Source organism: Pseudorca crassidens, chromosome 10 (assembly GCF_039906515.1).
Source record: "Pseudorca crassidens isolate mPseCra1 chromosome 10, mPseCra1.hap1, whole genome shotgun sequence".
NCBI classification, from domain to species: Eukaryota; Metazoa; Chordata; class Mammalia; order Artiodactyla; family Delphinidae; genus Pseudorca; species Pseudorca crassidens.
This window is the reverse complement of record NC_090305.1, coordinates 102,304,086-102,328,898: the sequence shown is the minus strand read 5'-3', so window position 1 is coordinate 102,328,898 and position 24,813 is coordinate 102,304,086. Positions and strand designations below refer to the sequence as shown.

General features: G+C 37.7%; 1 protein-coding gene across 3 annotated transcripts in view; it reads right to left on the bottom strand.

Annotated features, from left to right (window-relative positions):
* PPARG (peroxisome proliferator activated receptor gamma) overlaps window positions 1-24,813 on the bottom strand; it is a 175,747-nt gene that overhangs the window by 102,604 nt on the left and 48,330 nt on the right. For all 3 annotated transcript variants that reach the window (XM_067755500.1, XM_067755501.1, XM_067755498.1), the window contains one exon: window positions 2,318-2,391. The gene's annotated coding sequence lies outside the window, so the exon portion shown is untranslated. The remainder of the gene's footprint in view (window positions 1-2,317; window positions 2,392-24,813) is intronic.

The following is a 24,813-nucleotide window of genomic DNA, read 5'->3' as shown; positions in this document are numbered from 1 at the left end:
AAAGTGTGTGAACTAGTGTAGTTTCCAAAATTGGTTGAACACATAAGAGAGTTGCCGGCAAAAACCCTTCAGGGAAGAACTCTTAAGACTCAGCATTTTGTTTTTCATGCGCAAACGCTTGAATTCAGACCAAACACTCATTTCCAGACGCCAAAGTACATAATTGCCCCTTACTTGGTCTTTCAAGAGTTTGGTCTTTTGACTTATCTCTTTTTTTTAAAGTTAAACTGATTTTCAAATCAAACTTAATACAGCTATTGATTTCCTTTAAGAATCAAAGTTCCCTTAGTACTGTTTATATTCACAGAATTTCCCAGACATTTTACCTAAAAACAGCATGACCTTCTCTCATCTTCACCATTCAAATACAAGGCTACTAATTCTAAGTGCTTGTTCAAATGTTGTCCTGGGTAAAGAAGACTGGTGGACCAAGAGATCATGAATGACATCTAAACACTTGGTTTGAACACTGAAATCACACCCTGACCGTCACCAACTAAAAATTTTGCTCAGAGGTGCTCTGTGAGGACTCAGAGCCTAGTGGGTTTTTTTCCCCACTCACAGGTTTTCTGGGGGCTGGAAGTGAGTGGCTGGAGAACTAAGTGGAGAGCAAACCTGTGGAGGTGAGGATGGCTCTGTGTATGGACAGGATTAAGAAACAGTTCAAGGAGTATCCTTTATGAGAAGAATGTTCTAAGGTTGGCAAACAAACAGAAACTCACTCTAAAAATCAGTAAAAGTCTAACGAGAATGATTACTGAGTGACTCCAATGTAACTTTTAAAGAACTTTTCATCTTGAAATAATTTGAGGTTTACAGAAAAGTTGCAAAGATACTGGAGACAATTCCCACGTCACTTTCACCGGGCTTCCTACTGTTAACATTCTGCAACCACAGCCCAATGAGGAAAACTAATAAATGAAAAATTGGCACACTACTATAAACGGCTTTATCTGGATTTCACCAGTTTTTCCACTCATGCCCTTTCTCAGTTCCAGGACCCAATCCAGGATCCCATATTGCATTTTGTTGCCATTGCTCCTCATCTCCTCTAGTTCCGCAGTCTTTTCTTTTCCTTTTGTTTTTTTTTTTTTTAAAGTGGCTTTATTGAGGTATAGTTGACATACAGAAAAGTGCACATATTTAATGTATAGTTCCCCAGATTTTTCTTGTCTTCCATGCCCTTGACGGTGTTGAAGAATGCTGGTGAGGTATTTTGTAGAATGTCTCTCTATTTAGATTGGCCTAACATTTTCTCATGATGCAACTGTCGTTATGAATGTTTGGGAAGAATACTGAAGACCTGATGGGCCCTTTTTGGGGGTATATAAGCTCAATATGTCTTAGTACTGTAGATATTAACCTATTAACCTGGATCACTTGGTTAAAGTGGTGTCTGCCAGGATTCTTCTGCTTAAACTTACTACTTTTCTCTTTGTAACTAATAAATATTTAAAGGGAGATGCTTGGAGGTTCTGTCCATATTCTGCTCCTCCTTTCACCTTCTAATCTGAGTATTCATCAGTGGGTCCTGCCTGTAGCAGTAACTGCTGCTGAGGTTCTCTGATGGCAATTTTCCATCTCCCTTATTCCTTTAACATTTACTAATTTAAATTCTTCTGTAAGGAAAAGTTCTCGTCCTTCAATTTATTCATTCAGTCATTTATTTATATCAGTATGGAATCATGTATACATATATTTTATTTGGGGGGTTGTAATCCAGTGCTATAGTTTTTAAAAAATTTTTTATATTTATCAAATATATTTGATATTATATATATTTATATCTATCAAATTATTTATATTTATCAAATTATTCCAGCTTTGGCCATTGGGAGCTGGAATAATTTGAACAATAAAATAAATAACTATAGTACTGGATTTTAATTCCCCAAATGAAGTATATAGGCATGGGCATTGGATAAATTAAGCTACTTTCTCCTTTGTGACCTGGGATCAGAGTTGCATGGCCTACAGAGAATCAGGAAAGATATTTTAATTTTTCTCTCAATTCAATTACAAGTAACACATGAACCTAATATAATGTACTTGTATTGAGACTTATTTCTAAGGATTTGTGTTATTTCTCAACCCCTAAGTTTGTTTTGTTTTGTCTATCTTCGTTTTGTCTTAGTCAAATACGTTACTGTGCTTTCCTTCCACTGACTGGTAAATTATACAGTAGAAAGTATTCTGATAGTCAAAATAAAAGCTCTCTAAGAAATTTTACAATAAAATACTATGAAGCATTTGCATGTTCTTTAAAAGAGACCTTTCTAAATACAAATTTAGTACAATAAATTCTGAGTTTACCTACCGTTAAAGGGCAACCCTTGTTTAAGGAAATGGCCTTCTTGTATGTCTGTGGCTTCGAGTTGGCTTCTTTCAAATCTGAACAATTAAAAAGAAAAAAGATTTTTAATATACACACATATTCAAAATTCTTAGACAACCTAGGATACCAAAATGTACAAGCACAAATGAATGTATTTTCTCTGTTGGTTTTTCATCATGACTGTTGGCTGTCCCTGAGCTTAGAATGCTTTGTATTCTCTAGAAGCAACCAACAGACTGACTTGTAAACCATTCAGGGCTGGAGAATCTTCCTAAAGAGACATGGATTAGATTCATTTTGCCTACTCTCCTGTTCTGTCACTGATCATGAGTCGGGGTCCTTTGTCTCATCCATCTTTTATGTCAAATTAATGAAGACACCTACGTTGGGCAGACTTAAGAAAAACTAGATTTTAAAAGGGTTAGTAACGTCAAGAGATAGAGGACTGATAAAATTTATACACAGCAAAGATTACATTTATGAAAATATACTCTTTCTAGAGGGCACATGGCTGTTAAGCCTAAGGTAAAAGCGTCACAACCATTTAGGGACAGTAGATACAGCACATTTCACGGGGACCAGATTTTTAAAGGAAGATGCAGAGAGCAGATTATCCAAGTAACTATGTCAAAGGTCTAAGGATGTGTATCCTTGGCTCCTACGAAGGGCTCAGGGATCCTAGAATAGCTGTACATTTCGTAAAGACAAAACAGTACCCAGGGCCAAAGGCTTATCATCAGGGCCTTCAAAGTCCCAACATCCAGACCCAACATTCTGCACAGTCTAACCTACCCAAAATTCTAATTTTTTTTTCTTTTTTAATGCTGCACCTTTCCACTGGAATTTGCAAAACCTATTCCATTACCCAATGCATGGGTACCGTAGTGGATCATGAATATAAAATGTTTTCCCATTTTGTTATTTCTACTTTGAAAGAATATAAACTACAGCCCAATGTATTTTGTTTGATTCTTTGTTTCACTCACACTGTTTAGTACTGTTGTTTGGAAACTGAAAACCTCCTAATGAACTCAACAATACGGTAACAATTTTGTTTTCATAATGGGGCATATTCTTCTATAGAAAGAGCTAGCTTGTCAGGGTTTTAGACCTGTCTGCTTTGCTTTTTGACTGCTCATCTGTATCACAGCAGTTTACTCTCCATGTGAAACAAACACTCTTTCATTTGTTAGTCAAAAATGAAAGGAGTACCCACATCAAACCTGTCCATTACATATAAAATGCATAGCGCATGAGAAACAACTTTATAATGGATTACTATTTAGACTTTTTTCACCTTTAAGTCAACAAAAAAGTGCTTAAATATGTGAAAACAAAAGGAAAGAGTATTAATAAAGAAAAATTTGAGCAAAATCTCTCTCTGAAAAATTAAATAATGTTGACTACAGGGTAAGATTAAGCCATACTAGCTTTTCTTGACACTCATTCCAATTTCTCTTTGAAATACATATGAATTCACTAAGAAATAGACAGCAAGAAAGAGACAAGATAAAGTTAAGATTTCTGGAAACTGCTATGTATTCCTAGCTTGTAGCCCTAAGAGTTGGATCAAACAGAAAACTGGACCAGTTTCTGTGATTTTCAAAGGCAGACAGAATCTATAACCTTTCCTAAAACCCTCTCCCCCAGTAACATCAGTAATCTTTCTGTATCCATTCAGAACTGCACTGTACCATAGAAGGTACAGTTTGCAGGCATAAAATATAATAAGTAGGGCAGAAACAAGATCCATTCTGGGGGCAGTATATATCAAGTATTACAGTTCTTTCATGTTCCCCATCTGGTCAGTTAAATACAGACTGGTTTACATTCATTAGTTTATAAATCCTTCTACTCATTAATATAAGCCAGAGAACCAGGCTGTGAAGAGAGCAGACAAGCCCCTCACATTACAACAAAACCCACACTAGACAGGGTCTGTTCTACTCATCCAGCTTTTTAATATCTGAGATAGGCTTTTTACCAGAATCTAAGTAGATAATAATGCAAGCCAAAGGGAAACTTACTACATTTGTCTGAAATGGTATAAATGGTAAAAGTTGACTTAAGAAATAGGAAAATAATTAAAAATGAAAACGACTGAAAACTTATCAAAGATTTGCTTCCCCAAGAAGCTCTGGGGCTAGATAACTTTATAGATATTTTTTTCAAGGAAGAAATAAGTTTCTTGCCACATAAACTGTTCCTGAGTAGGAAAAAAAAAGAGTGACCAAATTAATTTTTCAAAACCTAACAAGACAAAATAGTTAACAAGGTAACCTAACAAGAAAGATACCTAACAAGAAACAAAAAACCTCACAAAATACCAACCGCACTTATTAATATTGACTTACAAGTAAAAATAAAATGCTAATGAACGAATGCAATAGTATACTAAAAGAATAAACCACCATAATCAAGTTGGATTTATCTCAGAAAGACAAAGAAGATTTAATATTGGAATACGTATTAAAATAATGTGTTCCAGCACTAGGTTGAATTTTAAAAGAAACCACATGACTATTTCAAGAAATACAAAAGAAAATACTCAATAAAATTCAACATTCATTCTTGAAAATATTTCCTTAAAGAACTAAGAAACTTTAATAACAAGAATATTAATCTCAAACTTACAACCAATATCATCTTAATTGTGAAATATTACAGCAGCATCTCCCAAAATATGTTCTATAGATAACTAGATTCTTTAAGATTTTCCAATGGAAAAGCTTCCACCACAAGATGAATTTGCACATGTTGTTCACATTTGGAGGTTAGTAAAGTACATTAGCATTGTATATGCTCAGTAAGCCCCACAATTAGAAAAAAAACAGTATCAACAATAACAATCTGCTTAGCTGTTTAACTCATTAGTTCTCAAACTTATTTGAGCATTTCTTTTCTCACTTTCCGTTATTTCACTCCTTAACCCACTTCACTGTGGCTTTTGCCACCCACCCTTCTACTGAAACTCAAGCAAAAGTGACAGGTGGTCTCCTTCTTGCTAAATCCATTAGACTTTTCTTGATTTTCATTCTATTTGCCCAATTGTGTGCTGGTGAGTGTTTAACAACTGGCTCTCCTTGCAGGAAGAATGCTCTGGTTTGTAGTGTTTGCTAATTTCTGTGGTGTAAATACTCCCACGGTGATTGACTTAGGGCCATCAACATGACAGCAGAGTCGGGCAGAGCTGGGGCAGCAGCAGCATATTACATGGTATCCCCACCTCACAGATGCAATCCACACCAACACCTCATCAATGTAAAATAATCAGGAAGCAATGCAGTTGGTGTGGTTACTACCTCTGTTTTTATCATAACTTGTTTCACTGCTCGTATATACAATCTAACTTTTAACAATGGCTGTGGATAACAGTCGGCTCACAAAAATCCCAAAAATTTAACAATTGACTTTCACAAGCCAGTCTGAGCTGGCTCCAGCACCGCCATCTCTGTCTCTGCATCATTTGATATTCTGTGTATCCTCTACTCTTGAAACTGTCTCCTCCCTTTGCTGCCTAGTGACCAGTTACTTTGAATTCTTATCCTAACCCTATGACTACTACGTTAGTCCTTTTTCTTGGTACCTCTTCCTCCTGAGTTCTTCGATCCTATGTGTTCTGCAAGTCCCTTCTTGGCCTCACTCTTACCCATAAACATATCTACTTGCTTACAGCTTCCAAATCTTCATCTCTAACCATGTCTTCTCTCAAGACTTCTAAATCTGTATTTCCAATTTTTGGGGAACACCTCTCCCTGAGTTTCTTCAGGAACCTCAAACTCAACAATTCCTAAGCTGGCTACCCATCTCCTCCCTCTGAAGAATTAAAGACACACAATCCAACACATATTGGACCACTCCTCGCTCCCTGCTAGATGAAAAGGTGTTCTAATCTCTACTCCAGCCTTGCAAAGTACATTCAAGGAAGCTCAGTTCATAACCATAGGCAACACTTCTCACATCCCTTTCCCCCTTCCCTTAGACTTTTTCACACCCCACACTTTCCGAAGTGTCACCTTCAGCAAAAGCCCTCCCAACTCAACACTTCCTCCATTCTCAGCCCAGTAATGTCATAATCTCTCCTTCATCTCTTTCCCAGCACTTTATGACATAGGGCAACTTAAATCTCCTCCAGCTTTTCACGTCCAGACCCTTTCTTCTCATTCTCCAATACTTCAGCACAAAAATCTAGGAACTGACCTTGTAAAATCAACTTTTCTAAGGGTAGGGGAAACGGGTTTTGTGCTGTCAAATGAAAATTCTCTTTGGTGCATTGGGGGAAGGTGAAAGTATATGAACGCTCCCAAATGACTAAGTTTTATCCCATTGAACTAAATACATGGGTCTCCCACTAACCCCGCAAATTGCTGACTGATTCCCTTAGAAGCCAGAGTCAAGATGAGCCAATCACATCCTTCCCTAGATTTTTACAACATGCATACAAAATTGGTTATTAAATTGACGCCTATATCCTGAGGTGGCAAAGTAAAATGACTTCATTTGAATTAAGAGGAATTTAAGAGAAAGAGAAAAATGAAAATAAAGAATCTCCCAAGGGTGGTCGGTTTTAAGTGACAGTGGAGTTCCTGAATTGAATATAAGGTAAAGATTTGGTGATCTAACTTACCTTGTCACAAGTAACCAGAGTAAGTACTTTCAAGTTGCTTACCGCTTACATGACACATAAACGGATTTGCAGTGAACCAGAACAACTAAAAGCTTGGATCTAATCCATGGTTACATCTGAATACGGTTACACGTGTGTAGATATAATTGTTAAGTGTGGAATGGTGCTGGTAGTATGGGGTAGAGTGGAATGGTGCTGGTAGTATGGGGTAGAGTTATCTCATTCTCTGGCAAGTTACATAATGGAAAATTAGACTCTTGCTAAAGTGTGCAAGACAGGGTGGCTGGGTTCAGGCTGCTTGAGTTCAAATCTTAGTTTTATCACCTGGCAGGTTATTTTTACCTCTCTGTGTTTGTTTCTTCATCTGCAAAATAGAGATAATAGTGTATACCTTTTACAGTTTGTTGGAAGAATAAAACGAGATAATGTACATAATGTGCTTAAAATAGAGCCTGATACAGAATAAGTGCTCAGTAAATATTAACTATGACTATCAATTGCTAGGCTACTTTTTTGTGCTTGAGATAATTAAGAAAGAGTCCTTTAGAAGGATGGGTAAATGACAGCTTAGCTGAGGATTTAAACTGTGGAGTAGACTGAAGTGTAAACTGAACTGGAATAAAGCATTCTCTAAGCATGAAATCCTATGGTTACATTTATAAATCAATCATAAACTAAGTTATCCTAATGAGTAATATTACTCCCAAAACTCATGATACCTATTTAGGATTAGGAAGTCGAATGAAACGGTAGATTTGAAATTAAAAAGAAACAATTATGGGGCTTCCCTGGTGGTGCAGTGGTTAAGAATCCGCCTACCAATGCAGGGAACACGGGTTCGAGCCCTGGTCCAGAAAGATCCCACATGCCACGGAGCAACTAAACCCGTGCACCACAACTACTAAGCCTGCGCTCTAGAGCCCGTGAGCCACAACTACTGAGCCCGCATGCCACAGCTACTGAAGCCCGCACGCCTAGAGCCCGTGCTCCGCAATGAGAGAAGCCACCGCAATAAGAAGCCCGCTCACTGCAACGAAGTAGCCCCTGCTCGCCGCAATTAGAGAAAGCCTGTGTGCAGCAACGAAGACCCAACGAAGCCAAAAATAAATAAATCCCTGGTGGCGCAGTGGTTGAGGGTCCGCCTGCCGGTGCGGGGGACGCGGGTTCATGCCCCGGTCCAGGAAGACCCCACATGCTGCGGAGCGGCTGGGCCCGTGAGCCATGGCCGCTGAGCCTGCGCGTCCGGAGCCTGTGCTCTGTAGCGGGAGAGGCCACGGCGGTGAGAGGCCCGTGTACCGCAAAAATAAATAAATAAATAAATAAAATGAATTTATTTTTTTAAAAAGGCAACAATTATTTGTGGAGTTTCTGATATTTGTTAGCAGTGTTCTAAGCACTGGGGATAATGAACAAAACAGACTAATATTCCAGCTCTTGTGTAACTGTGTAAATAAAGATGTAATAAAAAATATTAGATGGTGTTAAAGGATCCATATGCTATATCTGATATATCTACCATGTGGAAAAAAAGAGGAACTAAGGTTGTTAAAGACAATTAGGAATTATTTCAACAAGCTACTGTGCTTTACTAAAGTTTATGAATTAAGGTCTATTGATGCCCTTCTCCAAATCTGAGGATTAGTGATTCACTAATTTTTTAAAAAATCAGTTGAAATCCAGTTATAAGTGATAATCAATTTTATTTTGTCTCTGAAATAGCAACATAAGCATTTTGCTCATGTTACATTCAGAGTAAAAAATCGCTAATGTACAACATGGTGACTATAGTTGATAACACTGTATTGTATAATCAAAATTTGCTAAGGGAGCAGAACTTAAATGTTCTCACCAAAAAAAAAGACGGAGACAGAGAGAGAGAGTTGCAAGGTGATGGATGTTAATTAGCAAATGGAGGGAAGCCTTTCACATTGCATATGTATTTCAAGCCACCACAATGTATATTTTAAATACTTTACAATTTTACGTCAATTATACCTCAATAAAGAAAAAAATCCCTACTTCCTTATTTGATTAGTAGATTAAAATACATTTCATTTCCATACTATAGTTAGGGACCAAACCAAAAAAAGAGATATTAGGAATTGGGAAACTGGAAAAGGAAGAGGGCAATCGGAGGGAGAGAAACAGAGGTAGAAAAGGAAGGAAAACAAAGAGACAGAATATGGCAAACACCAAGAATGAAAAAGGGGAAAAAAAGGTGTGAACAAGAGGGAATAAAAACAGAGCTAGAGCAAGAATTGAGGGGCAGAGGGAGGCAGGAGGCAGCAAGGAGGAAGAAGACGGGAGAGGAGAGGCTCCGAAACCAGAGTCAGAGGAAATGACGTTTCCTGTTTTAGCTCAGCGGCTCACTGTGGATACAAGCATCAGAAAGTCATCACTGGTGTTTTAAATACTGTGCAGAAATTAAGAAGCCACCATAATTATTGAGCCAAAAAGTGTTCACATCGGTAATTACATAAGGATGTTGCCTTCAGCAAACTGTTTTTCTCTAAACTCACATTTTCCCTACTTCTGTGCCTGTGCTAATAGTAGTTTCCCATGTGAAATGCTTTGTCCACCATCACCCCACGTTCGATGAACAATATTCAATAAATATTTATTGGGAGTTACCTGGTGGCGCATTGGTTAAGAATCCGCCTGCCAACGCAGAGGATACGGGTTCGAGCCCTGGTCCGGGAAGATCCCACATGCAGCGGAGCAACTAAGCCTGTGCACCGCAACTACTGAGCCTGTGCTCTAGAGCCCGCGAGCCACAACTACTGAGCCCACGTGCCACAACTACTGAAGCCTGCGCTCCTAGAGCCTGTGCTCCACAACGAGAAGCCACCGCAGTGAGAAGCCCGCGCACCACAACGAAGAGTAGCCCCCACTCACTGCAACTAGAGAAAGCCCGCACGCAGCAACAAAGACCCAATGCAGCCAAAAATTAATTAATTTTAAAAAAATATTTATTGAGTACCTACTATATGCCAGGCACTGTTCTAGGAACAGTTTGAAATGTTACATAGATTATAATGAAAAATATCAGCTGTTTCAATAATACACAACGAAAATGAGCTATTTTAACAAAACTGTCTACTAGGCTTGAGGAGAAATGAATTTTTTCTTCTGCAGCTAACGTTTTTCTCCACCAGATACCATTGGCACTAAACCAATCCTTATGAAAATCATGTCCCTTATTGAAGTTAAAAGCATTCCAGCATTTCCCCCCAAATATGGTAAGGCTATCACTCCTATAGGAGTCGAGTTCTCTGGATCTTCCCAAGTACAATTAATCTGTGATGATTTTAGCTGCTAAAATGTTGAAGCCTGTAATAACTAAGTGAAATAAGTTGAATAATAAAAGTTATTTGAACTTTCACCCACATCAAAATGGAATCCCAAAGACATTCCCCAAATGGGTAGCCATGCCTGGTCTTGTTCAACCTTGGCGTTACATTGAACAAATGATTTAGAATCACGTCAGCAGCCTGTGATTTACATAACTCACTTCTGCAGAAATTCACGTTGCTTGTGAAAAACATCATATGGAAGAGGAACTTACTCCAAATATGACAATTGGAAATAAATGAACGCTGAGAAGGCATTAGGGAACAGTACTTTCTTTAAAAAGAACTGTGGAACTAACTGCACAGATATGTTTAAAAATCCAATTTGCATTCAAATTTAGGAAATGTAGTTACCCGTATGATGAAAATGGTCGTACACATTGGTGTTCCAATATGGTCAATTAAGAAAGAAATAGGAATGTAATCTGCAAAAATGCTGAATCACTACTCTGTACACCTGAAACACACAATATTGTAAATCAACTACACTTTCATTTAAAAAAAGAGAAAGAAATATGTTCTCTAAGTTAATGTTGTAGAACAGGAAATCAGCTTAAAGTTGGAAGGGACTTTATAAGCTCCCTAATTCATTTCTTCTATCAAACAAGACTTCTTAACAGATGGCCGTTCAGATTCTGCATGAATCTCTACTGACAAAAGCACTTACTTCCTCACAAGGCAGCCTTCCCCACGTTGGACAACTGTAGTCATTAGAATTCTTTCCTTATCCATTCACCTGTCGATAGACACTTAGGTTGCTTCCATGTCCTGGCTATTGTAAATAGTGCTGGAATGAACACTGTGGTACATGCCTCTTTTTTTCTTTACACGGAGCTCATGTATGCCTCCCTTTAATTTCTAGCAATCCTTCGACAAGGGCTGTCTATGACCCAGGAGCTCCATAAGGGAAGGGACCAGTCTGCCTTGTCACTGCTCTTGTCCGGAGCCAGCACGACACGTGGCACAGAGTAAAGTACCATAAAAATGAGCCATAAAAATGAGTAAATGGCTGATGACTACCCTTATAGGACCCAGTCAGTAAGTCCAGTCCATTTGTCCTTTAGGGGAGTGGAGCTCTACTGGGATGAAGGCATTTGTTTTTTTCAATCTGTTGTGGATACTTTTACAAAATGTAAAACCATGTGCCTAAATGTCATGAGAATATAAACTTTTTTTTTCCATTAATGATGTTTTTCATTTCTTTTTTTTTTAATTGAAGTATAGTTGATTTACAGTGCCGTGTTAGTTTCAGGTGTGTACACCTGAAAAGTGATTCAGTTATACATAAATATATTCTTTTTCAGATTCTTTTCCATTATAGGTTATTACAAGATACTGAATATAGTTCCCTGTGCTATACAGTAGGTCCTCGTTGGTTATCTATTTTATATACAGTAGTTTGTATCTAGTAATCCCAAAGTCCTAATTTATCCCCCCCTTTCCCCTTTGGTAACCGTAAGTTTGTTTTCTAATATAAACATTTATAAATGCTTATCCTCAAATCTGCACTTACCTCGTGCCAAGTCAGTAACTAGGAGTGTGTGTGGAGCACATCAGTGCCTAAACTGTCCTCAGAGGCCACTCACTGCTTCGCAACATCCCTCTCACTTTCTCTCTCTCTGTTCCGACAGGCCCTCTTCATGTTATGTCCAGATTTTGCGATAGCCTCCTAGCTGCTTGCCCTGCACACTACTGCCAAATTAATCTTTTGATTAAATCATCTCACTCTTCTCCTCAAGACCTGGAATCTCAACACTCCTTACCAGATAAAACCCACACTCCTTTGCCTACATTCCAGACCCACTCTCATCTGACCTGAAATCTACATCTCCAATCACGTTTCTCACTCCTCACACAGACACACTACCCACTTCCAATGGGACGATCTCTGCAAAACGACCCCCCAACACACGCTTATTCTACTAGTCCAGGCTCCATTTTCTTACACTGGAAATTCTTTCCCCCTCCTCTTAGGCCATCGCAAGCCCTGAACTTCTTTTGCCTTTAGGTAAAATTTCACATTCTTAAAATTAACTATTTTAAAGTGTGTGATTCAATGATATTTAGTACATTCTTAAAGCTGTGCAACTGTCAACTCTATCAAGTTCAAAAACATTTCTTCACCTCAAAAGGAAATCCTGCACCCATCAGTCACTCCCCCTGCCCCCCACACCCTGGCAACCACCAATTTGCTTTCTATCTCTACGGATCTGCCTAGTCTGGGTATTTCATATTAACAGAATCGTACTTGGATTCCTTTCTGTTTCTTTCCCTGTGTGTGAGTGTGTGTGTGTATATATATATATATATATTTTTTTTTTTTTGTAGTATGTGGGCCTCTCACTGTTGTGGCCTCTTCCGTTCCGGAGCACAGGCTCCGGACACGCAGGCCCAGCAGCGGTGGCTCACGGGCCCAGCCGCTCCGCGGCATGTGGGATATTCCCGGACCTGGGCACGAACCTGTGTCCCCTGCATCGGCAGATGGACTCTCAACCACTGCGCCACCAGGGAAGCTTTCCCTGTATATTTTTAAAGCCATTTTTCTTAAGGTTACCCTGTCAATCCCTCAGCTTTTGACGTCTAGTCCAACCCCCATATCCTCTACAGGCTTTCCCTGGATTTACCCTCCACTCCACACGGGTCTCGTCATTTTCTGAATTTTCGTAGTGCTTGTTTTCTGCCTTCTTTAGTTTAGTCTTTAATCACATAGTGCTTTGAATTTTTGGTTAACTGCTTCAACGTTACCCCTTTTTGATTCATGTATATTATAAACTCCTAGTTCTAGGAGCTGTGCTGTCTCCCTTTGTGCCCAGAACCTACTGAAACTGTATGCAACTCACTGTGTCTGGATGTTTATGAATGAGGAGCAAGTTAAGGAAAGTGAAGTCTTGACCATCAGTGAGAGAGAGCTTCAAACCCATGTCAGTTCTTATCCTTCCTTCTATCATGCTCTCCTCCCTGCCATTGTGCTTCTCAGTGTTGTATGTATGGGTACGGGTCACCTCTTTGCTCTGGTAGGAGATGAACAGGTGTGGCTGCAGGAAGATGATGGCAGGGTGCCCAAGGGTGGAGAGGGTGCAAATTCCCTGCCTTGATCTCTTGCTAAGAGACTCCTACCTTCGTTCTACAAGCACAGATGAAGGTCTACTGAGAAAAGCGGGCATGCAGAGATGTCACAAGGCCACATAAAAAAAGGTTCATATATTTGCTTTGCTTTTATATGTACATCAGTTCCTTTGTCTGGTATTTTTGATTTGAAGTGGCTCATAAGTGTGTATCTATCTTGTAAAAGGAGATTAACTGTGAAACAATTATGGTAATACTTGTGATTCATACATGAAATCGCTAAGCGTATAATTATTTTATATATTAAAAACAAATGAATAGGTTAAAACTATATAGTGTTTTATCTAACAATTGCCAAAAAGTTTGAAAGGGAACTGGTTTTATTTTGTGCATGAGTAGTAAGTCGAAGTAACATCTCGTATCACACATCCTTATGAACTTTTCTCCAGCTGTAGTACTAAACAGAATTTGTTACAGTTGCCACTGGAAGCCTCCAAGCAAGAAAATAAAACAGTGCTCTGGCCCTTAGGCCATTTAAAACCTGTTCTTCTGACCAGAACAAGTAAAAGATCCAACCTAGAATGCTGAAGGCTATAATTAACATTTTTTTCCCTTTCATATCCCATTTTGCCCGCTTTAGAAGAGCAAAATGGAAATTTCTTCTGGCATTAATTTCATATCATTATGTGTTACGAAAAATGTTAAATAAAATAGAAATAAACATTTTAGAGAGTAATTTAGGGAATTCCCTAAACATGTAGAAAACACTAGCACTGAGAATCCCACATTGAAAAAGCACAAAGTTGTCCTTGATATCCAACCAAGTTTAAAGTACTTATAAAGTACTGATAATGTGCCCAAGTCCCCTGTACTGTAGGCTGTGAATTAGGGAAGGTATGCAGGGCATATATATGTAAGTGGAATAAGAAGAATTACAACATTCATTCCTACTCTCTAGGAACTCACAATTTTGTTTACACAGAACTTGCACATAAAACTTAAAAGACCTGACAGCAAACAAGCAGCAAATACAATGTGTGATACAGAATCTGGAGCGCATAAAATTACATTTCAGAGTAGATCTGCCTTCTAATTATGTTTTACTTCAGCTAAGATTAAAGTTAGTTTGCATTTTCTGAGTTCAAAAGCTGGTGGCCAGGGTAAATATTTCACACACATGTTGTATGACAAAGGAAATCAACCTGACATTTAAAGCTTAACATGCATAATAAGAACAAAATAATTGTGTATATGCGCTGTATTTTGTGAGGACTGGAGGTCGTTCTAGCAGGCATGGTCAAATACACATGAATTGGGACTTCCCTGGTGGTCCAGTGGTAAAGAATCTGCCTTCCAACGCAGGGGACGTGGGTTTGACCCCTGGTCAGGGAACTAAGATCCCACATGCCGCGGGGCAACTAAGCCCGTGTGCCACGAACTACAGAGCCCACGCGCCCTGGAGCCTGTGCGTCACAACTAGAGAGAGAAAACCTGCACGCCACAACTAGAGAGAAGCCTGCGCACCACAGCAAAGAGCCTGCGCCGCAATGAAAGACCCCGCACGCCTTAGCAAAGAGCTCGCGGACCGTAACTAAGACCTGACACAGCCAAAATAAATAAATAAATAAATAAATATTTTTAAAAAGGCATCACCATCTGTTGGGGATGGGCAGAATGGCTGCACTTCATTAAAAAACAAAAAAACAAAAAAACAAATACACAGGAATTGTGATATGGCCTAAAGACACAATGATGTCAATACGCTGTGTTCCCATCACTTAATTATTTTCTCAGCTTTCACTGTGTGGTTATTTGCCTGCCTAGTGCTAGCTGCTGGTTCCCCTACCCGGTCTGAAAGGCACCTGTCCCACCATCTATAAGGCCGTGTCACCAGGTGGGCAGATTTTGTTTCCTGTATAAGGATATTTGGTGCTGAAAAGCAAGCAGTCATTTGATAAACGTTTATGGATTTTGAATAAACCATGGTCAAATCTGTAAAATCTGAAGGTTTTGGTTACATCTGCATTGAAATGTACTTTAATATTCCATGTCTATATATGAAAAAATTCTTTTTAACTTCATATAAATTCCTTCAAAATCTATTTTCCTTATTTTTCCCAAAAGTTTCATGCTGTTCAGGATTTCTCTCTAAGTGGTCAGTAATATATTTTCTGCGAATTTAAAAACAACTGAAATGGTAGTCAGACAACTGGACTGTGAATATAGAAGTTGGAAATAGCTATAATACTTAAATTGACCAAAGGATGGTCATTTGAAATAAGATTTGGGTCTCCCTTTACTCAAATATTATATTCCAGATATGTAAAAGTTCTAAATACACTTTTAAAGGTAAGTAGCTAACTTTATTTCCCAGGGAAAAAAAGTTGTGTGTTTTTTTATTCACTTTAATGGGATAGTCCCAGTGAAATTTGTTTTACATTTTTGTTAGGTGTAAATAACTTTTTTTTGTAAATAAAGTTAGGAACTATATTCACTTGGATAGTTAACCATTTAAATATATCCATTTTGAGAATATTATAAAATAAATAACCCTTCTGCAAAGTGAGTAAGTACCCTATCATTTGGATTTTCAAGAATAGTTAATAGCTTATTAACAAAAGATGCATTCCTACATCTTTTGCTAATAAACTTTACTACTGAGAGAGAAAGTAATATAGTAAATACATTATACATTATGTGTGATACATACTACATACATATAATCTAAAATACGTAATAATAAGAGATTTAGGAAAAATATTCAAGGACACAGGTTTTTCCCTACTTCACACATAACTGAAAGACAGCCACCTGGCTCCAGGCTGGCCTGGCAACGCTGCCGGGTCACAAGGCAGGGATTAGGCTATTGCTTACTCTTAGTCACCATCTCGCCCATTAACATCCTTGTTAAATCTAGATAACAATACTCATGAACGTCAGGAGGGATGTACTTGTCTGTCTTGTTCATTGCTTTATCCTCCTTCTCTAAAACAGCTCTCTGCACAAAGTAGGAACTCAACAGATTTTGGTTGAAGAAGTTAAGTCTTCATTAAAAAGGAGCTTCTTCTCAGATTTGCTCTGGGGGGGGGGGGTATCATCGCCAAGTTTGTGTTACCCACAAATTCTGAGAGCCATAAACTGAGTTTTGTTAGCTGAGGTTTGCCTTGGGCTGTATTGAGAATTAAATCATCAGAAATGGTAGGGGCGGGGGGGTTGGGGGGAGGCAAAAGAAGAGAGAAATATTACTTTAGTATCCCTGATATAAAGTTTCTAAAAAGCTTTTAAAACTTTGTTTTCATTTAGATAAAGACTATTCCAAAGACATCAGACTGATATAACTTTCTCAAAAGAAGTTCCAAAGAAAGTGACAAGAAAAATGTAACCTGTAATCTGGGTCAAAGGCAAAACTATTTAATATTCCCTTTGGGATTTCTAGAACAATGCAACAGAAAAAAGGAAAAATTAATTAATTCAAAGGATATTGCTCTGTGTATGTGTATTGTATACACACACACACACATATATATATATTGCTGTGTATGGTGTGTGTTTGTGTGTATATGTATAAATATATCTCTTTTACAGTGTTCACTCAGAGGTCTGACAAGATTTTGGGAAACCTCTACTCATTTGCTATTTTAAAGCTCTTGTTATTTTAAAAATTATGATCACAAATTACATCAAGGTCTCATAATGACCATTTGTAGTAGAAGTTTACCTTCATGTGCTTCTCCATCAGCTATTTATGGTTATAAGTTCAGTATTCTGTCAAGAGTTAGAAGACAAATAACTCTATCCTGAGGTTATTTAATTTTAGGGGGAAAAACCCCATAATAGATATACATATTTTTTAGAAAAAGACTTAGAAGGGGGAGGAGCTTGAAAATAAAATAGCTCTGGAAACCACTGTTAAAAAAAAGCTTGGTTGTTGGTGTATGCTAAAGATCAAAGAGTGCACAGGCCCAAAGAAATCAACAAAATCAAACCTTATGTATGGCTGAGAAAATTAAGAGGCTGTGACAAAGATGGGATATTTTTTCCACCCAAATACAGGCAAGTCCAGCAGAGTACAGAGAAGCCCAATATATGAAGTAAAATTATGTATGAAATAAAACTGGGTATAACAGCAATGAATTCATGTAGTGTCTCACATTATCGTCGATGTCTTTAAAGGAATAAAAAAGCTAGAGGGGTTCTCAATGTTTAATTTACTTTTTGCTTGATCTTTACTGATCAGCGTCATAGACATACTTAAAAAAAGCAATAAATGTAGGCTTTTAATTATAGACGTAATTTTATATTACTGGCTAAACTTTGGAAAAGAGAAAAATATAAAAACAAAAAGCCCTCCATACCTCACTTTTTTTTTTTTTTTTTTCTTTTTGCGGTACGCGGGCCTCTCACTGCTGTGGCCTCTCCCATTGCGGAGCACAGGCTCCGGACGCGCAGGCTCAGCGGCCATGGATCTCGGGCCCAGCCGCTCCGCGGCATGTGGGATCTTCCCGGACCGGGGCACGAACCCGTGTCCCCTGCATCGGCAGGCGGACTCTCAACCACTGCGCCACCAGGGAAGCCCCAATACCTCACTATTTTAATATAACTGTCATAATTTTTGTATAGTCCCTTCCAGACTTTATATATACATGTTTATATAAGGTTGCAATCAATGGTGCACATACATTCTTTATGTTACTTTTTTAAAAATATTTTTCAGGTTTGCTCTAGTTTTCTAATTTGTCATTGATAATTACATAACATTCCACCTAGTGATTACACCATAATCTACTTAACCATTCCCCTGCTGTTGAATAGTTATTTCCAAATATTGGTTCCTGTAACAATGTTCACATGAAGGTCTTTGTGTATGTGGCTTGTCCTATGTCCTACATTTCTTTGGAAAAAAAATCTCAGAAGTGAGGGTATAGCAGCAGAGGGTGCAATATATTGCCCAATTGCTTTTTTAGCAGGCGGAACTAAGTGACAGTGACATCAGCTACACATAAGAGTACAAGTTTCTTCAATTCCTGAATTACAGAATTTTAGGATTTAAAAAAAACTGTCATCAACAATCGCTAGGACTGACACATTTTCTACTGTTATTAAACTGGAACTGAAGTTTACAAATCCATATCTTGTAAGTCTGTTTAATGTGGGTCCTCTAGGGCCATATCATCCTCAGAGATTTTATAAAATCCAGTCTTTGAACTTGGAGACTCAGGATTCGTGGCAACCATTCTAAGGTAAGCGGAACCAGTGATGCTTGGACTAAGACGGGAGCCGGGGAGCCTCTGACACAAGCTTATTGAAAACAAGTCTGAGCTTCTCTTAGTAATAAAATGCCAAACCAACAGAGGTAATTTTACAGGATGACCTCAAGAGAGTCTACCAATAGGATAATATGGCAAGGGACTTAACTATAGGCAAAAGTAAGGCCTACTAAAAATAATCCAAATTAACTGCGCAGAGCATTGGGCTCTAGGCTCTCAGATGGGATGCAAGGATCACCTAGAGTGAGAGGTTTCCAAACACTACACGTGAGAATCCCCTGAAGGGCTTGTTAAGGGACAGATTACCGGGCCCCATCCCCAGAGACTCTGATTCAGTAGGTCTGGGGTGGGGCCCGAGAATTTGCATTTCTACCAAGTTCCCAGATGACACTGATGCTGCTGGGCCAAGGACCACACTTTATATTATTTCTTTATTCTTTTAAAATCATGTATTAAGTGCCTAATAAGTACCATGTTATGTGCTGGAGATACAAAAAGGAATAAAACCAGTTAGTACCTGCTTCAAGAAATTAATACTCTATGTTTTTGTAAACATTGCACTGCTCTAGTCCTAAAAGTCAACAAACTTGGACCTTGTTGAAAACAAAGTTTAAAAATATATTATATTCCCTTTAAATAAAGCCAGGGTATTTCTAATTAGTTCCAAATGCTTTAGGAAAACATGTAGTAATCCTACAATGGCAAATGCCTGAGTGTTTTCTTCACTCTTCTGGATTTTACTAACATATGCAAATAATTTGTTACAGTATCTTCTTCATTTATATATATATACCATTCATGTGTTTGTTCTCTTTCATAACTCCATCCACCATATAAAAAAGAGAAAGATTTTCTATAAGTACTTGTCCGTACACAATCTAAACATTGTTTACAAAACCCAGGTAATTATCAACTGACAGAAAAGAACAACATTGAGTACAGTAAGACTTGGGGATTCTCTGATTTAGATTCAGACTTCAGTAACACCGTGGAAAAGTGAATGACAAGTAAGCAATATGCTTAGTCATAGCCATGAGGGTGGCCTATACTTGTTAAACACTGCCTATCAGCTGATTCACAGAATTAATGAACTTGTTTTTGAGGTGACTGCTAAGCTTCTATTTCTATCAGATACATGTTGGCTTCCCATAACTATTTTTGGCAAAAAAAATAAAAGGCAAAATAAACTAGGTATAAAATTCTGTGATCTGTGGATCTGCCAAAGTATTCGGCATTATTTGTATGTCTTTGGCATATTGTTTATGACATGATTGAAAGACTCCTCTCATTTCAACCTATTAGAAAGCTACTTTAAACGTCTGGAAGAACTCATGAAGAGATTACATAATTTGTTTAACGTCACAGAGAAAAGACATAGCGAGAGGTAATATTCAGATATCTAATTACATTAACCAACAACTAACTCCTGGCCTTAAATCTGATAAGATTTCTTGGATAAACTGACATTTAGCAATGGCAATTTGTTTTTCTGAAGGAAAAAAATGGTTCAAGGAAGAATTACAATGCATGTTGATTTTTTTTTTTTTTTCCCCCCCGCACCACACAGCTTGTGGGATTTTAGTTCCCCAGCCAGGGATCAAACCTGGGCCCACTGGCAGTGAGAGCACAGAGTGCTGACCACTGGACCGCCAGGGAATTCTCGTGTGTTGATTTTTAAGAGAAAAACAAATGCATGTGTGGGAGAACATATTCCTTCCTATCACGGCTATTTCAAGTGGCTATTTTCATATTTGGTTTCATGAAGGTTGGTTTATGGAAAACTGGGGACATGAATCACTTTAATTTTATTTTTCCTTCTCCTGATCCCCTCTTTCAAATTCCAAGTGTGTTTACTATTCCTTAAAAGCCTTGTTTGCAGGTAGCAAGCAAACCAGGAGCTAACCTCTCAAATTTTTGCTGAGGATGTCTTAAAGAATTAACCCTGCTGGAAATATTGGCATTTTGCAAGTGGACTCCAAACTTTCAAAGGACACAGATGGTGTTAGCGGCAAAATGAAGGCCAGTGGGGTGGGGTCAAGGTTAAGGAGTTCTTTCCAGCACCTCATCGTTGCCCCTGGCAGTCTGATAGGTATGTTTCCCCATCGCCTTCACTGTAAAGGAATAGTTGTTACTCCTTAAACACACAGGATAAGAATATCCTCTTTGCATTCACTTTCCCAGATCCTCTCCTGAAGCAACTTATAGAGCCCAAGAGAGAAACGGTGCTAAGTGGCAACTTTAGAATTTAAAGCTGTCCTAAAAGTCTATGATGTCACCGAGGGGCAGGGTAAATTCTTAGAAACCAACCCTTTCATCCAGGTGTCTGTACAGTTACTGTGCAACCCACACACAGATCTCTTACACTCCCACTCAGGGTATTTCCCTACTTTTCTTCCTCCTATCTACCTTCTCCTTATCTGCGGTAAACTGTGCAGACTTCTCACCCCAGGTCTGCGCTAATCTGAACTCTTCCCAGAAGGTCAGGAAATCTGTCTCAGAGAGGCTTATCCACACATCACAATTCTCCTAGATGAGTCCACAAATTAAAGTGCTCCTTAAAAAATCAGTTAAAACTGGCAATGAATTTATTTTCTAAAAACCAGTGAAGTGGAAGAAAAATGCTTCTTAAACAAGACACTGAAGCAAACTGAACTAAACTACTACAGGATTGAGTGTAAATCCTCCCTGTAAGGTTTTAAATCTCTATTGCAAATGATTCATGGTACATGAATTGATGACTTCATTTCTTTCCTTTACATCTGAGAAATCACAGTAGAGAAAACAATCTCATTGCAGCCCGTCCCTCCAAAGATTTTCAAGTTGAGAATGGCCTGGTCGCTGGAATAGCTGAAGGTATAGCAATGGCTGTGAGAAAGCCAAACTAGAATGTGAAGAGAGTGGAAATGAGGGCTGCTCCCCACTCCCCACCTGCACAGGGGAAGCCACTGAAAACATGGAACACTCATCTACAAGCACTGGCCTAAGCCTTTCTTTGACTTCTGCTCCCCCATCCTTCGAGTTAGGTCCCCACTTGGGCTCTGTAGCTGCATACTCAGGGAACAGGGTGAGGGGTTCAGGCCTGGAACCAAGGCCCTTACTTGCTTGCAAAGGAGACGATAAAATGGATTACTTAACAATCCATAAGGAGAATTTAAAATTTATTATTTGGATGACGCACAGTTAATTATATGCTTTTCCAGTGAGTCCCTACTAGTAAACTGTTGGGTTCCTAGGAGGCAGATTCACTTTTCAAGCCATTAAAAGTCTATTTTTTGGCTGCAGTTTCTTAGAAAGAGCCCCAAGCTTTATGACAAGCACAGCCACTATGTAGTCTTTAAGCTGCGATACTAAAATGTCTTTTGATCTGAAGGATCATAGGCCTCACTAAAAAACAAACACACATTAAGTATTTACAGGGTGCACCATAAAAATATGTAAAGAATAGAACTTTATCAAATAAAAGCACAGCCTGCACCTTCTAAACGCATTAGACATAGAAACGGAAACGAAAGGATATACACTGTGTCTACACAGGACTCACAGAGATATTATCAGTAAAACAAAAATGATTCCTAGGCTGATTTTTGTCTGAAGTCACCAGAGAATAGGAAATACAGTTTTAAGCTGAATAATGATGAAATTTTTCATTTCAGAAACATTTTATAAATCGATCACCACATGGCAAGCATTATCTTCACTTTATTCTTAACAATAATCTCAAAATTAATACTAGGGTGAACTAAATAGTTGGAAAAGTATTAGCTCAATTAAATTCAGGGCCAAGGTCATATCATTTAAGATACACAGGTTTGCTGATAAAGTCTTAAAGTCATACCAAAAAAGAGCACAGAACAATAATTGCAATACTTTTCCCATTTCATTGATTAGGAAATGGAGATTTAGAATGGATAAGTGACTTGCCTCACTATAATAATTAAAATGGTTAAAAATGTAAACATTCACATTCTGAATTAAATATCTGTTATTAAAACATAGGTGTGCATTGACTGTTGAAGAAAAATACGAAGAATACATAAACCTGTTTTTTAAAATAAAAAAATAATTTAAGTATATACTATTATCGGGGATAGCTGTTGTCTTAACATCTCCAAAAGTTTTCCCCAAAATACGGTCTATTTTATTTGAGCTGATTTCCCTTCAAGAACCTACTTAAGTACTGTAGGTAAATAAAAATTAAAACATGACATTTTTATTAAATAAGCTTCAAAAGATATGCCATATAACTCCCCCAAGCCTACCTCTGTATTGTGATACAATACAAACAGTAAACGACAAAGCCGAGGAAGGTTACAAATAATCTTCAATTTGAAAATTTTATCTAGAAGGCTATGAAGCTAACTGAATGTTGATATACTGGGGCTATCTATGCTAGCAAGGTGGTTATTTACAGATCTTACTGTACTTTTGTGGAGTCAAATTAGATCGGTTTCAAAGGACCTTTGTAATAAGCATTTTAAATCGCTGCCCTTTTCGTTGCTTTTAGGCCTTAAGAGAGAAAGGGACAGGGCCTTAAGAGAGGTCAGCTACCCTCATGAGGAGATCTGTTAGGAAAAATAAGAAAAGCAAGTTAGAAATTCACTTTAACAATTTTGAAGGTGTCAGGGGGCATATGTTTATGCCTATAGACTGGTGACATAACAAGTTTTCTCGATTAGTGATTTAAAAAAAAAATCCTCTACAGCTGATATTTATTTATCCTACGAGACCAAAAAGTTCTTCCGGTATATTTGCCACACCTTATGGCATTATTATGTTTCTAAGTTCAAGTGACAGTGAAATGAGCAGAACACCCACAAATTAGAATGACCAACATTTTCTGTCCTACCCATTGGACATATATAAATCCTAGGAAACAAGAGAAAGTAATAGACCAGGATATATAAAACATTTGTAAAGTATTATTTTAATATTGTTTTCATGAAAGTCTCCTGTTATTAAAAACCATTTCACAATTTGAAAACTAAATGAAATGTATTATTAATACCTGTGTATGCTTCCACAGCTGTGCCACTCACACAGCTTTCGAATACAAAATGATCTTGATAATTAGGGTTAGTGGCAAACATCCTTATTTTCAGAGAATTACAGAAGAGAAAAATAAGCATTTGTTTATAGTCATATAACTTACTAAGAGCAATTAGCTGTGATCAGTAATGTATTATTTCTAATGCATAATCCTAAAGTCATACTTTTTTTTCTCTGTATAAATTTTAATACACAGGAACAATACAACTTTAATGTCACAGGGATTTTGGAATTAATATTGTGATTTTTTAAAAACTACAATTTAATGGTTTTTAAAATGTAGTTCTGAAAAATATACAAAGAAACGAACAGTAAGGAAAGTAGTCCCTTCAAAGAAAATAGTGTATTTAATTATTAAAAATGCCAATTGCAAAACTATTTTCAAGGTATTCTAAGTTTAATAGAGAATATGACGCTGGTGGATATTTTAGTTTTAATTAAAAAAAGAAATTATATCCTTTTAAATTTAAAAGAATGAAAAAAAAGTGCCCAAAAAACTTAGCCTGGAATTCTCCAAAACTTTATACTTCACTGATGCCATGTTTTCATAGCAGTTATCATAAAAGCAAGAAACAAACTTTTAAACATGAAAAAGTTCTGATTTAAAAATTAAATCACCAGGTTTTTCCCCCCCTTCCACTGATTTGCAAAAGATTGAGCAGTCGGTCACTAATTGATTCTAAGACCTTTAAATTTAAGATATAATCATCGGCAAGTGAAGTGTCAAATATTATAATTTAAATAAAGGAGAATGATGAGAAGTACACATTAAGACAAAAATGGATGCTTCTGTAACCAACCTCACTTTTTAGCTAACAGCATTCATTTTACAATTTTGTATATTAAAGAATACTATGGTGCCGTACAAACTTCAGAGTGAATCTGATTGAAAACAGACAACACAAAAATTGTTTTCAAACTTGAAAAAGATCTTTGGAAATATCACTGCAAAAGCTAACTGGTAGCATCTCTGAGTATTTTCTACAGAACTTTCATAGGAGTGGAAGGTATTTCTTTAGAAAGAAGCTGCAATGAGTGTCTATGTCAGTCTCTATTCCAAAAGGGTTTTCTAAATCATCTAGACCATCAGGAGGTCCTGTTTTCAGTCAGCGATTGATCACT